At 48.4% G+C, this 16233-nt stretch overlaps 1 protein-coding gene across 2 annotated transcripts in view; it reads left to right on the plus strand.

Annotated features, from left to right (window-relative positions):
- LOC148442971 (secreted frizzled-related protein 2-like) overlaps positions 1 to 16233 on the plus strand; it is a 217611-nt gene that overhangs the window by 78786 nt on the left and 122592 nt on the right. The window contains exons 1-2 of one of the 2 annotated variants that reach the window (XM_088463448.1): positions 5114 to 5201; positions 5365 to 5468. The gene's annotated coding sequence lies outside the window, so the exon portion shown is untranslated. Of the gene's footprint in view, positions 1 to 5113; positions 5202 to 5364; positions 5469 to 16233 lie in introns of those variants that run through there. The other variant, XM_088463447.1, reaches the window with a different exon arrangement.

The raw sequence follows: 16233 nt of genomic DNA on the forward strand, positions 1-16233 counted from the left end.
GGGCCTGATTCAGAGATGGCCGGTATTGCGCAGACGCAGGGAAGCGACCGTTTAACTAAAATGCAAATGCAGCAGGAGGTGTCTGGAGGAGATAGACATCTGCATGCATCTGCGATCCGCGTATAGCATCCGAAGACGTTGACCATCAGTCACAATGGTTGCTGCTTTCGCCAGGCTACGTAAGCCATACTTAGCGACATTCTGGCAGCCCCCTCTGGGTGGAGGCGGTTTAAGTAGGGGGAGGGGGGTGCCGGTGCGATCGCGTCATTACCCGCTGATATTACCAGCATTATAAAACAGGGTCGGGGCTATGATGACACGATTTAGCGCAAATCGCGTCGTCGCACCCCCCGAACCGCCCACTTTCGTGTGAGGTCGCGGGGGTCCGGTGGCCGTTCCGGGGGACTTGACTACCCTTGCGGGGTGCAGGGAGCGGCACCCGATTTTTGCAAGGCTCCCGAGAGAATAGGCAGGTATGGCGTAAGCTGAAACCATCGGGTTTGCGTACATGGCCCTCTGTACACTGTCATCTGTTAAATCACAGTCGCAGCAATTTAAATGCATTTGCATTAATAGATGTGACTTAGATGCATTCCCCCGTCATCATCATCGTCTCGTAACCTGCACCAGAGTTTCAGTACCCACGAGTTGAGTGCCTCTGAACAGACACGTTTGTGCTCTTTCCCCAGCCATCATGTCTGCAACTCATGACTACACACCCACAAGACACCCTTCCTGTACTTTGGCTGCATCTAACGCCTGTCCCGGGCCCCTTTTTGCAGGGGGGCGCAAGTGCTGCTTTCCAGGAATAACAGACGCGCATCGCGATAAGATGCATACCTAAATAGCAAACAAAAATAAATACATCTGCAACTTGCATTTCCATCCAACTCTGAACGATATGCGCTGTGACTTGTTCTCTCTAACGCTAATATGCAAGTCATTCATAGGACCAAGGGCCTCTTATCATGTGCTGCCCGTTCCTGACATCAGCGTATAAAAGTTGTCGGTAGGGTCAGTTTATGGGGGCCAGAACCTATTATTGTTGGTAGGGTCAGTGTATGGGGACCAAAACCTATTAGTGTTGGTAGTGTCAGTGTATGGGGGCCGGAACCTATTACTGTTGGTAGGGTCAGTGTATGGGGACCGGAGCCTATTAGTGTTGGTAGTGTCAGTGTATGGGGACCGGAACCTATTACTGTTGGTAGGGTCAGTGTATGGGGACCGGAGCCTATTAGTGTTGGTAGTGTCAGTGTATTGGGACCGGAGCCTATTAGTGTTGGTAGGGTCAGTGTATGGGGGCCAGAGCCTATTAGTGTTGGTAGGGTCAGTGTATGGGGTCCGGAGCCTATTAGTGTTGGTAGTGTCAGTGTATGTGGACCAGAACCTATTATTGTTGGTAGGGTCAGTGTATGGGGAGCGGAGCCTTTTAGTGTTGGTAGTGTCAGTGTATGGGGACCGGAACCTATTAGTGTTGGTAGGCTCAGTGTATGGGGGCCGGATTCTTTTAGTGTTGGTAGGGTCAGTGTATGGGGTCCGGAGCCTATTAGTGTTGGTAGGGTCAGTGTATGGGGACCAGAGCCTATTAGTGTTGGTAGTATCGTGGTATGGGGACCGGAGCCTATTAGTGTTGGTAGGGTCAGTGTATGGGGGCCAGAGCCTATTAGTGTTGGTAGGGTCAGTGTATGGGGTCCGGAGCCTATTAGTGTTGGTAGGGTCAGTGTATGGGGACCGGAGCCTATTAGTGTTGGTAGTGTCAGTGTATGGGGACCGGAGCCTATTAGTGTTGGTAGGGTCAGTGTATGGGGTCCAGAGCCTATTAGTGTTGATAAAGTCAGTGTATGGGGACCGGAGCCTATTAGTGTTGATAGGGTCAGTGTATGTGGGCCAGAGACTATTAGTGTTGGTAGTGTCAGTGTATGGGGACTGGAGCCTATTAGTGTTGGTAGTGTCAGTGTATGGGGACCGGAACCTATTACTGTTGGTAGTGTCAGTGTATGGGGACCGGAGCCTATTAGTGTTGGTAGTGTCATTGTATGGGGGCTGGAGCCTATTAGTGGTGGTGGTGTCAGTGTATGGGGACCGGAATCTATTAGTGTTGGTAGGGTCAGTGTATGGGGACCGGCCCCCATACACTGATACTATCAACACTAATAGGCTCCGGCCCCCATACACTGATACTATCAACACTAATAGGCTCCGGCACCCATACACTGATACTACCAACACTAATAGGCTCCGGTCCCCATACACTGACCCTACCAACACTAATAGGCTCCTGTCCCAATACACTGACACTGCCAACACTAATAGGCTCCGGCCCCCATACACTGATACTATTAGTGTTGGTAGTGTCAGTGTATGGGGACCAGAACCTATAGACTTGAGGCTGCTGGTCTCATAGCCTATTACAGAGTAGCGGCAGCGGAATGACACTGGGATGTGAATATTAATGATATGTAAATAGTCAGACGTGATAACAGTCACTACACTAGTTGGATAGAGTGTGTAAGGTGATACATGGGCTGCGCAGTATGTTGGTGCTGGTAGCGGGCAGTCCACACATAATGCAGCTTATCCAGATCTTATTGCAGGTTTATTGCACCAGGTAGAACAACAAGTAGCATAAGACACAGGGATATAACAGGTGTACAAATAGTAGTACTGATGCAGCCTGGAGCATTAGGGTATCGCTGGGTGTTGTAGTGCACCGGGCATCAGAGTGGTAAAAACACTAGGGCCCACTAACGTAGCGCTGGTGATATGGTGTACTCACAGTACTCTGGGGGCTCTGCAGGGCTGGTATATCTTCAGGGGTCTCAGAGGTACGTCCATACACTAGGAACGCCAGGGAGAAAAGACGTGAGAACAATGCTCGCATACGCAGCAGCGCATATCGGAGGTCAGACCTCCTTCTGGGCACCGCCAGGTCCTAGAGACCGCCGGCTCAGTTACCTGGTTGCTCTGAGGATGGAGGCAGCACAGGAGAGCTTCTCATCCAACAATAGTAAGGTGACATCGGGGCCGCCAATGTGTCTGCAATTACAATGACTTTTTTAGTAACAGGTTTATTTATGTCTGTGATGCATTTCCTCTATAAATAGATATTATCTTCACAATTCTAGAGACTCTGCGACTGAACTTTGAATCTGCCCCAAATATGTGCACTCTCCAGTCTCCACCCGTTCACTTTATTGGAAAATCCAGCAAAAAAAAAAAGTCTTGTTCTTCCACTCATGCGCGGGAGCAATACCGCCGCCCTCCTGCGTTCTCCAGGGAATGTTCTGAGCCCTCCATGCTGCACCCATCTGAATGGGGCAAAAGCCTGCCCCTGCTGCAATCAGCACCATGGTCCAAGCCTTGTACAGGTGCGTGATACACAGGACAGGATAACAGCCCTGGCAGGGGCGTATCCTAGCTCAGATCTAAAGTGCGTTGTGCAAATAAAGCTGTCCAGCATTTGTGGGCTACATGCAGCAGCAGACAGTATTTACCCTGCATGCAAACATAATACATGTATGTGCATTTGTATTGCAGCTTGGTTTGTTCCAGATATAAAGTTAAATTTTTTTTTATTTTGCATTGCTCCCAACTCAGGGCCCGTACACACTGGACAATTGTTTTGAACGATAACGACATCGTTGATCAATATATTGTTCAAATTGTGAAGTGTGTATGCACTAAACGATGAACGTGCTCCTGCAGGTCGTTAACGATATCTCCAAGGGTATATGCCGATGCCGCCCTCCCCACCGTGTTCGTCGCTGTCGAGATCGCTCCGTACACACATCGTCCAGTGTACGGGCCTTCAAAATCAGCAGCCCCTAGGTCTCCACGTGTTCTTCATTTCCAAATCACCATGTGGTTCCCCAGCCTATATATTAATCTAATCACCAATTTATAAAACCACGGCAACCAAAAACTAACGTGAATTATTCTAGTACTACATTTTGTGCGGACGTCAGATAGACATCACCAGGCCGTAGTGGGAATTCAGGACAAAATAGCGTCTTTAGGGCCTGATTCAGAGCCGCTCGTAAGCGGCCGCTCGTTCATTCCGACCGATGTTCGCACAACTGTGCATGCGTATGGGTTGTAATACGCATGCGTGAACCAGTCAGTGCGGCCGAAAATCGTGTGCTCGCTAAATAGCGAATGCCTGCTATTTTGAGTGACAGGAGGAGGCGTTTATGGGTGGTAACGGGGGAAGGTGCTTGAAAACGGGGAGTGGAGATCCGAAAGCAGGCGTGCCAAACGGTCAAAACGGGCGTTTAATGGGTGTGCATAATTAACAAAGCAGCGTCATTGACCACGTCACTTGGTTGTTTTATAGTCAGAACTGCTTGCATGATTGTGGTAGGAAAAACCAACCACAAGAATAGCGAGCAGTTCATACGCCGTCCAATGTACTCGATTAATCTAATAAATAGCGGACATGACGTATGATGCGAGCGGCCAGGGGTAATTTTTTTTCAAAATTACGTTCGCATGTTTTGTTCGCTCGTTCAGACATAGAGGCATCAACAGACCGCAAAGAGCGAACGGTTAATTTAAATAGCCAGCCCCTTTTTCTGGATGAGCGAGCGCAAATAGCGTCCGGCTCTGAATCAGGCCCTTAGTACATACTGGCCTCTGACAAACAACTGCGCAGTGTGATCTAGTTACTGTGCAGAGGTTCTGGTACAAAGGAAAGTCTTATGGGCCCCATCCAGGCCCCGGGCTGGGCAGTAGGTAGAGTAGCTCCGCGTTAGCACAAAGGTGTCAGTCAGCAGCTGTGTAAATGCTCTGTCTCTGTGTTACGTTGCATACCGGCAGCAGAGTCTTGTTCTGTGCACGGGAAGCTCTCTGCTAAGTGACCAGGTGCCAGAAACTTTCCATGATATTAAGAACCAGCTCAGCTCTTTTCTGGGTGTGATTGCACAAGAGACCCTCTCAGGAAAACTCACATTTCTGCTCATTGTGTTTTTATTTCATTCTCACCCCGCCTGCAAATTTATGACACTAATCCAAGGGGAGTTTATGTGTGGTGCCTGCAAGGCAGAGCGCAGCCCCAGACCAGCCAGTGTGCTGTAATTACACCCCCCCCCCCCCCCCTTATGTAAACCAGCCATTCCAGCAGCTGGATATTCAAGATACAACACATCTCTGTGCTCCAGCCCCTCCTGCTGCAGCCTGTTAGACGTCTCCTGTGAGAAGCAGAGGTAAGTTCCCACCAGCCGGGAGGTCACAGGACAGTAGGTGCTGGGGAGCTCCACTCTGCCCCTTGTTGTATTCCTGCACCAGGCTGTGGTTGTGTCTAAATCGACTGGAGAATGTCCGATAAAGTTTATTTTTTAACGTTCCCCATGAAACTGTAATCTCCAGGTCCTGGGCGAAGATTCTCCACACTGACTGAAAGATCATCTCTTCCATACAAAGCATCGGGGACAGGGGACAGCTAGTTATCCTGCCGACCACGTCTACAGCAGGTAAGAGGTTACCAGACCGACTGTTTCACATATTTATTCATTAACAGTTGCTTATATAGCGCATACATATTCCGCAGCACTGTGCAGAGAATGTTTCAGTAATTCCTTACCCCACGGGAGCTTACAATCTATATTATAAACCTCCCCTCTCCCCAGTCCTTGCCCCATGCGAGCTTACATTCTATATTATAACCCCCGCCCAGTCCTTGCCCCACGGGAGCGTACAATCTATATTATAAACCTTGCCCCTCAGTCCTTGCACCACAGGAGCTTACATTCTATACTTCAAACCCCCCCCAGTCCCTTGCCCCACGGGAGCTTACAGTCTATACTTCAACCCCCCCCCAGTCCCTTGGCCCACGGGAGCTTACAATCTATATTATAAACTCCCCCCCCCCCCCCAGTCCTTGCCCCTCTGGAGCTTACAATCTATAGTATAAACCCCCCCCCCCCCCCCCCCCTGCCGGTCCTTGCCCCACGGGAGCTTACAATCTATATTATAAACACCCCCCAGTCCTTGCCCCATGGGAGCTTACAATCTATATTATAAACCCCCCCACCCCAGTCTTTGCACCACAGGAGCTTACATTCTATACTTCATACCCCCCCAGTCCCTTGGCCCACGGGAGCTTACAATCTATATTATAAACTCCCCCCCCCCCCCCCAGTCCTTGCCCCTCTGGAGCTTACAATCTATAGTATAAACCCCCCCGCCGGTCCTTGCCCTACGGGAGCTTACAATCTATATTATAAACACCCTCCAGTCCTTGCCCCATGGGAGCTTACAATCTATATTATAAACCCCCCCACCCCAGTCTTTGCACCACAGGAGCTTACATTCTATACTTCATACCCCCCCCAGTCCCTTGCCCCACGGGAGCTTACAATCTATATTATAAACCCCCCCACCCCAGTCTTTGCACCACAGGAGCTTACATTCTATACTTCATACCCCCCCAGTCCCTTGCCCCACGGGAGCTTACAATCTATATTATAACACCCCCCCCAGTCCTTGCCCCACGGGAGCGTACAATCTATATTCTAACCCCCCCCCCAGTCATTGCCCCACGGGAGCGTGCAATCTATATTCTAACCCCCCCCCCAGTCATTGCCCCACAGGAGCTTTCATTCTATATTATAACCCCCCCCCCCAGTCATTGCCCCACGGGAGCGTACTAAATATATTCGAAACACCCCCCCCCAGTCATTGCCCCACGGGAGCTTGCATTCTATATTATAAACTCCCCCCCCCCAGTCCTTGCACCACAGGAGCTTACATTCTATACTTCAAACCTCCCCCAGTCCCTTGCCCCACGGGAGCTTGCAATCTATATTATAACCCCCCCCCCAGTCCGTGCCCCACGGGAGCGTACAATCTATATTCCCGGCCACATTCATACACACTTGGGTTCATTTTTGTCAACAGCTAATTAACCTGCCAGTATGTGTTTGGAGAGTGGGAGGAAACGGAGCACATGTAGAGAACACACAAACTCCACACAGATAGGGCCTTGGTCAGGAATTGAACTCATCATCTCAGGGCTGCAAAGTAGCAATGCTAACCACTCTGCCAACAGAGGACCTTATTGGAGGTATGACTGAGATCCATCAGATGTGACAGTAATGTTACAGAAGTCTGGATATTTAGGGGTATATTTACTGAAGTTAGATTTTGTCCGATTGAAAATGGATTTTTGTGTTTCTGCGGCTGAATCGCACAGTTACCAAGTCATAAATTGTCTGTTAGTAACGGTGTGATTTAGCCCCAGAAACACAACATCGATGTTGATCAGTTGTCATCGATTATAAATATACCCCTTAGGGGCCCACTTATGTATGATCGCAGTCGCAATGCGATCTGGCCATGACCTTACCACCCATGATCGCCTTGCTGACAGCAAATGCGCAGCCGCTATTGCTGGGGGAGGGTTCCTATGGTGAGTTTTGCGATGCGTAGCTCCGATGGCGTTAGCTGCGGGGGCCAATACCGGATGTTGGTAAATCTGGCAGCAGCGCATCCCCCATAGGATTCTGTGGGGGATGCGGCTTCCAGCGGGAACGGAGGGATCGCTGGAGGGATTGGAGATATCTGCTGCTGTCTCTCCTTCATAAATCTGGGGGCAACTTTATATTTGCGGTTAAAACTGGAGTTTCCGGGGATTAAGCCACAAATATGCAATGACAGATGGGCTCTGTAGTCTTTTATTGCCAGAATAATTGTCCCTACAAATCATCTGCCTGTCACTATGGGCCTGTCATTAGTACACCCGGGTACATGGGTGTATCATCTCTAGATACATGTGCTTTACAATATAGAAGAACAGTAACTACAGGATAGATAGATATATATATATATATATATATATCCCTCCCAGTCTCTCTCTCTCTCTCTCTATATATATATATATATATATATATATATATTAGGGGTGTGCACCGGCCACTTTTCGTGTTTTGTGTTTTGGTTTTGGATCTGGATCTTTCTTCGTGTTTTGGATCTGGATTGGTTTTGCCAAAACCACCCTTCCGTGTTTTGGGTTCTGGGTTTTGTGTTTTGGATCTGTATTTTTTTGAAAAAAAGCATAAAAACAGCTAAAATCACAGAATTTGTAGGTTTTTCTGCTCCTATGCTATTATTAACCTCAATAACCTTAATTTCCACTCATTTCCAGTCTATTCTGAACACCTCACACCTCACAATAGTGTTTTTATGTCCAAAAGGTTGCACCGAGGTAGCTGGATGACTATGCTAAGCGACACGAGTGGGCGGCACAAACACGTGACCCATCTAGGAGTGACACTGCAGTGGCAGGCAGGATGGCAGTTAGAAAAACTAGGCCCCAAACTGTACATAATGCAAAGAAAAAAAGAGGTGCAAGATGGAATTGTCCTTGGGCCCTCCCACCCACCCTTATGTTGTATAAACAGGACATGCACACTTTAACAAATCAATCATTTCAGCGCCAGGGTCTGCCACACAACTGTGGCTGAAATGATTGGTTCGTTTGGGCCCCCACAAAACAAGCTGGCAATTAATGTGTCCCTGCACAAACTGGCTCTACGGAGGCAAGATGTCATCCTCATCCTCCTCATCCACCGATTCCTCACCCTCTTCAGTGTGTACATCCTCATCCTCACAAAGTATTAACTCGTCCCCACTTGAATCCACCACCACAGGTCCCTCTGTACCTTCTGGAGGCTGGTCTCCCTGGAAGAGCTGATAATTCATTTTGATGAACATCATCTTCTCCACATTCTGTGGAAGCAACCTCCTACGCCTTTCGCTGACAAGGTTCCCGGCTGCACTAAACACTCTTTCGGAGTACACACTGGAGGGGGGGCAACTCAGGTAAAATAGAGCCAGTTTGTACAGGGGCCTCCAAATTGCCTCTTTTTCCTGCCAGTACAGGTATGGACTGTCTGACATGCCTACTTGGATGCTGTCACCGATGTAATCCTCCACCATTCTGTCAATGGTGACAGTATCATATGCAGTGACAGTAGACATGTCAGAAATTGTTGCCAGGTCCTTCAGTCCGGACCAGATGTCCAAACTTGGTCCTGCCTGCCCTGCATCACCGCCAGCGGGTTGCTTAGGATACCTAAGTTTTTTCCTGGCAGCCCCAGTTGCGGGAGAAAATGAAGAAGGAGCCGTTGACGTGTCACGTTCCGCTTCAGCTGACAGTGTGTTCACCAGCAGGTCTTTGCACCTCTGCAGGCTTGTGTCGGCCGGAAAGAGAGACACCACATAGGCTTTAAACCTAGGATCGAGCACGGTGGCCAAAATGTAGTGGTCTGATTTCAACAGATTGACCACCCTGGAATCCTGGCAAAGCGAATGAAGGGCTTCATCCACAAGTCCCACATGCCGAGCGGAATCGCTCCGTCTTAGCTCCTCCTTCACTTTCTCCAGCTGCTTCTGCAAAAGCCTGATGAGGGGAATGACCTGACTCAAGCTGGCAGTGTCTGAACTGACTTCACGTGTGGCAAGTTCGAAGGGCTGAAGAACCTTGCACAACACGGAAATCATTCTCCACTGCGCTTGAGTCAGGTGCATACCCCCTCCTTTGCCTATGTCATAGGTGGATGTATAGGCTTGTATGGCCTTTTGCTGCTCCTCCATCCTCTGAAGCATATAGAGGGTTGAGTTCCACCGCGTCACAACCTCTTGCTTCAGGTGATGGCGGGGCAGGTTCAAGAGTGTTTGCTGGCGCTCCAGTCTTCGGCACGCAGTCGCTGAATGGCGAAAGTGGCCAGAAATTTTTCGGGCCACCCAAAGCGTCTCCTGCACGCCCCTGTCGCTTTTCAGAAAATTCTGCACCACCAAGTTTATTGTGTGAGCAAAACATGGGACGTGCTGGAATTTGCCCAGATGTAATGCCCGCACAATATTGGTGGCGTTGTCAGATATCACAAATCCCCAGGAGAGTCTAAGTGGGGTAAGCCACTGGGCGATGATTTCCCTCAGTTTCTCTAAGAGGTTGTCGGCGGTGTGCCTCTTACTGAAACCGGTGATACACAGCGTAGCCTGCCTTGTAACGAGCTGGCGTTTCTGAGATGCTGCTACTGGTGACGCTGCTGCTGTTGCTGCGTAAGGTGATACATCTACCCAGTGGGCTGTCACAGTCATATAGTCCTTAGTCTGCCCTGTTCCACTTGTCCACATGTCCGTGGTTAAGTGGACATTGTGTACAACGGCATTTTTCAGGACACTGAGGACACTTTTTCTGACGTTTCTGTACAGTCTCGGTATCGCCTGCCTAGTGAAGTGGAATCTAGACGGGATTTGGAACCGGGGACACACTACCTCCATCAATTGTCTAAATCCCACTGCACTAATGGCGGATACCGGACGCACGTCTAACACCAACATAGCAGTCAAGGCCTCAGTTATACGTTTTGCTTCAGGATGACTGCTGTCGTACTTCATCCTCCTCGCTAAGGACTGTTGGAGGGTCAATTGTTTAGTAAAAGTAGTGGTGTTCCTACTTCCTCTCTGGGATGATGAACGACTCCCAGCAGCAGCAGCAACAGCAGCAGCGGCAGCAGTAGGCGTAGCAATGCAGGATCCTCCGGAGGAATCCCGGATAGGAGAGTCAGTCATGCCAGTGATATGGCCTGCAGGACTACTTCCGATCCTGACTAAGGAGGAAATTGACGAGGAGGGAGTTGACGGTGTGGTTTGCAGGCGCTTGGATACAACAGGACAACGGGATTTAGGTGTCCCTGGACTGCTTACGGTCTGAGCCAAAGTTTCTGAACTTGACAGTAACTTTTTATGAACGCGCTGCAGGTGCCGTATAAGGGAGGATGTTCCTAGGTGGTTGACGTCCCTACCCCTACTTATTTCACCTTTACATATGGTACATATGGCAAGACAGTTGTTGTCCGGATTTGGATAGAAATATTGCCAGACCAAAGAGGTGGAATGTTTGGTCTTCTGCCCAGGCATGACCGTGATGGGCTTTTTCATCCCACGGACAACAACTGTCTCCCCCGGAGCCTGATTTAAACAAACCACATCACCATCAGAATCCTCCTCGCCAACTTCCTCCTCAGCGCCAGCTACACCAGTATCCTCATCCTGTTGTACTTCAACAGTGACATCTTCAATTTGCATATCAGCAAGTGGACTGTGGGTGCTCCTTTCAGCACTTGCAGGGGGCGTGCAAATGGTGGAAAGAGCCACCTCTTCACGTCCAGTGCTGGGAAGGTCAGGCATCGCAACCACCACCACACTTGGACTCTCTTTGGGGATTTGTGATATCTTCTTAGAAAGCACAGTTCTTCGCTGTGCTTTTGCCAGCTTAACTCTTTTGATTTTTTTAGTGGGAGGAGTGCTTCCATCGTCATGTGAAGCTGAACCACTAGTCATGAACATACTAGGGATCGACCTTAGCCGTTCCTTGCCACTCCGTGTCGTAAATGGCATATTGGCAAGTTTACGTTTCTCTTCAGCTGATTTAAATGTCTTTTTCAAGGTCATTTTCCTGAACTTTGCCATTTGGGATTGTATGTGCCCTCTACTATGACATTGGGCATCGGCCTTGGCAGACGACGTTGATGGCATGTTATCGTCTATGTCATGACTAGTGGCAGCAGCTTCAGCACTAGGAGGAAGTGGTTCTTGATCTTTCTCTATTTTATTTTTATCGGAGAAAGTTTGGTCCTCCATTTATGTTATATCGATTTGATATATACGTGCGGCTAAACACAGAAAATAAATTTTTTTTTGGTTCGGACTGGAGTGTACTTTGTGGGTTACAGCACCCTTTAACGGTCAAGCCAGCCGGCCCTTTACTTATGACACAGGCGCACTCTTGGCACTACTTTGTTGATGCACGTGCGGCTACTGCGCACACAATTCACAAACACAGAAAATAATTTTTTTTTGGTTTGGACTGGAGTGTACTTTCGGGGGTTACAGCACCCTTTAACGGTCAAGCCAGCCGGCCCTTTACTTATGACACAGGCGCACGCTTGGCACTACTTTGTTGATGCACGTGCGGCTACTGCGCACACAATTCACAAACACAGAAAATAATTTTTTTTTAGGTTTGGACTGGAGTGTACTTTCGGGGGTTACAGCACCCTTAACGGTCAAGCCAGCCGGCCCTTTACTTATGACACAGGCGCACGCTTGGCACTACTTTGTTGATGCACGTGCGGCTACTGCGCACACAATTCACAAACACAGAAAATAATTTTTTTTTTGGTTTGGACTGGAGTGTACTTTCGGGGGTTACAGCACCCTTAACGGTCAAGCCAGCCGGCCCTTTACTTATGACACAGGCGCACGCTTGGCACTACTTTGTTGATGCACGTGCGGCTACTGCGCACACAATTCACAAACACAGAAAATAATTTTTTTTTGGTTTGGACTGGAGTGTACTTTCAGGGGTTACAGCACCCTTTAACGGTCAAGCCAGCCGGCCCTTTACTTATGACACAGGCGCACGCTTGGCACTACTTTGTTGATGCACGTGCGGCTACTGCGCACACAATTCACAAACACAGAAAATAATTTTTTTTTGGTTTGGACTGGAGTGTACTTTCAGGGGTTACAGCACCCTTTAACGGTCAAGCCAGCCGGCCCTTTACTTATGACACAGGCGCACGCTTGGCACTACTTTGTTGATGCACGTGCGGCTACTGCGCACACAATTCACAAACACAGAAAATAATTTTTTTTTGGTTTGGACTGGAGTGTACTTTCGGGGGTTACAGCACCCTTTAACGGTCAAGCCAGCCGGCCCTTTACTTATGACACAGGCGCACTCTTGGCACTACTTTGTTGATGCACGTGCGGCTACTGCGCACACAATTCACAAACACAGAAAATAATTTTTTTTTGGTTTGGACTGGAGTGTACTTTCGGGGGTTACAGCACCCTTTAACGGTCAAGCCAGCCGGCCCTTTACTTATGACACAGGCGCACGCTTGGCACTACTTTGTTGATGCACGTGCGGCTACTGCGCACACAATTCACAAACACAGAAAATAATTTTTTTTTAGGTTTGGACTGGAGTGTACTTTCGGGGGTTACAGCACCCTTAACGGTCAAGCCAGCCGGCCCTTTACTTATGACACAGGCGCACGCTTGGCACTACTTTGTTGATGCACGTGCGGCTACTGCGCACACAATTCACAAACACAGAAAATAATTTTTTTTTTGGTTTGGACTGGAGTGTACTTTCGGGGGTTACAGCACCCTTAACGGTCAAGCCAGCCGGCCCTTTACTTATGACACAGGCGCACGCTTGGCACTACTTTGTTGATGCACGTGCGGCTACTGCGCACACAATTCACAAACACAGAAAATAATTTTTTTTTTGGTTTGGACTGGAGTGTACTTTCGGGGGTTACAGCACCCTTAACGGTCAAGCCAGCCGGCCCTTTACTTATGACACAGGCGAACGCTTGACACTACTTTGTTGATACACGTGCGGCTACTGCGCACACAATTCACAAACACAGAAAATAATTTTTTTTTGGTTTGGACTGGAGTGTACTTTCAGGGGTTACAGCACCCTTTAACGGTCAAGCCAGCCGGCCCTTTACTTATGACACAGGCGCACGCTTGGCACTACTTTGTTGATGCACGTGCGGCTACTGCGCACACAATTCACAAACACAGAAAATAATTTTTTTTTGGTTTGGACTGGAGTGTACTTTCGGGGGTTACAGCACCCTTTAACGGTCAAGCCAGCCGGCCCTTTACTTATGACACAGGGGCACTCTTGGCACTACTTTGTTGATGCACGTGCGGCTACTGCGCACACAATTCACAAACACAGAAAATAATTTTTTTTTAGGTTTGGACTGGAGTGTACTTTCGGGGGTTACAGCACCCTTAACGGTCAAGCCAGCCGGCCCTTTACTTATGACACAGGCGCACGCTTGGCACTACTTTGTTGATGCACGTGCGGCTACTGCGCACACAATTCACAAACACAGAAAATAATTTTTTTTTGGTTTGGACTGGAGTGTACTTTCGGGGGTTACAGCACCCTTTAACGGTCAAGCCAGCCGGCCCTTTACTTATGACACAGGCGCACGCTTGGCACTACTTTGTTGATGCACGTGCGGCTACTGCGCACACAATTCACAAACACAGAAAATAATTTTTTTTTAGGTTTGGACTGGAGTGTACTTTCGGGGGTTACAGCACCCTTAACGGTCAAGCCAGCCGGCCCTTTACTTATGACACAGGCGCACGCTTGGCACTACTTTGTTGATGCACGTGCGGCTACTGCGCACACAATTCACAAACACAGAAAATAATTTTTTTTTTGGTTTGGACTGGAGTGTACTTTCGGGGGTTACAGCACCCTTAACGGTCAAGCCAGCCGGCCCTTTACTTATGACACAGGCGCACGCTTGGCACTACTTTGTTGATGCACGTGCGGCTACTGCGCACACAATTCACAAACACAGAAAATATATTATTTTTTTAGCACTTGGGGGGAGCACCCCTGATGGACAGAGCACCCCCTGGACAACACTACAGCACCCCTTTAGGACTGGGACACTGCACAGGACTTTGGAACTGACTGCACAACACAGTCCAGCCAGCCCCTATGGACTTTGAAGTAGTGGACACAGCCCCTATTAACAACAGCAGCACAGCACAACACAGCCAGCCCCTATGGACTTTGAAGTAGTGGACAACAGCAGCACTACACTACACTACACTACACAGCACTAACTCCCACCCTCCCTCTTCACTGTCCACAGCCGAGTGAGAAAATGGCGCCGACGCGGGTACCTTATATAGGATCCAAAACCCGCGAGACTCGGAAGGCGGGATGATGACGTTTTGCCTCGATGTCAGATCCGAGTCAGGCGGGAAAAGTCGAGCCTGACTCGGATCGGACTCGGATCGGGGGGGCTCGGGGGGGTTCGGATTTCAGAAATCCGAACCCGCTCACCCCTAATATATATATATATATATATATATATATATATATATATACATACATACACAGTCAGGTCCATAAATATTGGGACATTGACAGAATTTTCATATTTTGACCTCTATTCACCACCACAATGGCTTTGAAATGAAACAAACAAGATGTGATTTACCTGCAGACTTTCAGATTTAATTTGAGGGTAATTACATCCAAATCAGGTGAACGGTGTAGGAATTACAACGGTTTCAATATGTGCCTCCCACTTTTTAAGGGGCCAAAAGTAATGGGACTATCAACTCAAAAGCTATTTCATGGACAGGTGTGGGCTATTCCCTCATTATTTCATTATCAACTAAGCAGGTAAAAGGTCTGGAGTTGATTCTAGGTGTGATATTTGCATTTGGAATCAGTTGCTGTCAACTCTCAATATGAGATCCAAAGAGCTGTCACTGTCAGTGAAGCAAGCCATCATTAGGCTGAAAAATCAAAACAAACCCATCAGAGAGATAGCAAAAACATTAGGTGTGGCCAAATCAACTGTTTGGAACATTCTTAAAAAGAAAGAACGTACCGGAGAGCTCAGCAACACCAAAAGACCCGGAAGACCATGGAAAACAACTGTGGTGGATGACAAAATAATTATTTCCCTGGTGAAGAAAAACCCCTTCACAACAGTTGGCCAAATCAGGAACACTCTCCAGGAGGTAGGTGTATATGTGTCAAAGTCAACAATCAAGAGAAGACTTCACAAGAGTGAATATAGAGGGTTCACCACAAGATGTAAACCATTGGTGAGCCACAAAAACAGGAAGGCCAGATTAGAGTTTGCCAAACAACATCTGATCCAAAACATACCACCTCATCAGTGAAGCATGGTGGTGGTAGTGTCATGGTGTGGGCATTTATGGCTGCCAATGGAACTGGTTCCCTTTTATTTATAGATGATGTGACTGCTGACAAAAGCAGCAGAATGAATTCTGAAGTGTTTCGGGCAATATTATATGCTCATATTCAGTCAAATGCTTCAGAACTCATTGGATGGCGCTTCACAGTGCAGATGGACAATGACCCGAAGCATACTGCAAAAGCAACCAAAGAGTTTTTTTAGGCTAAAAAGTGGAATATCGTGCAATGGCCAAGTCAATCCCCTGACCTGAATCCGATTGAGCATGCATTTCACTTGATGTAGACAAAACTGAAGGGAAAATGCCCCAAGAACAAGCAGGAACTGAAGACATTTGCAGTAGAGGCCTGGCAGAGCATCACCAGGGATGAAACCCAGCGTCTGGTGATGTCTATGCGTTCCAGACTTCAGGCTGTAATTGCCTGCAAAGGATTTACAACAAAAT

Source organism: Taudactylus pleione, unplaced genomic scaffold (genome assembly GCF_031769625.1).
Source record: "Taudactylus pleione unplaced genomic scaffold, aTauple2 ptg001377l, whole genome shotgun sequence".
NCBI lineage: Eukaryota > Metazoa > Chordata > Amphibia > Anura > Myobatrachidae > Taudactylus > Taudactylus pleione.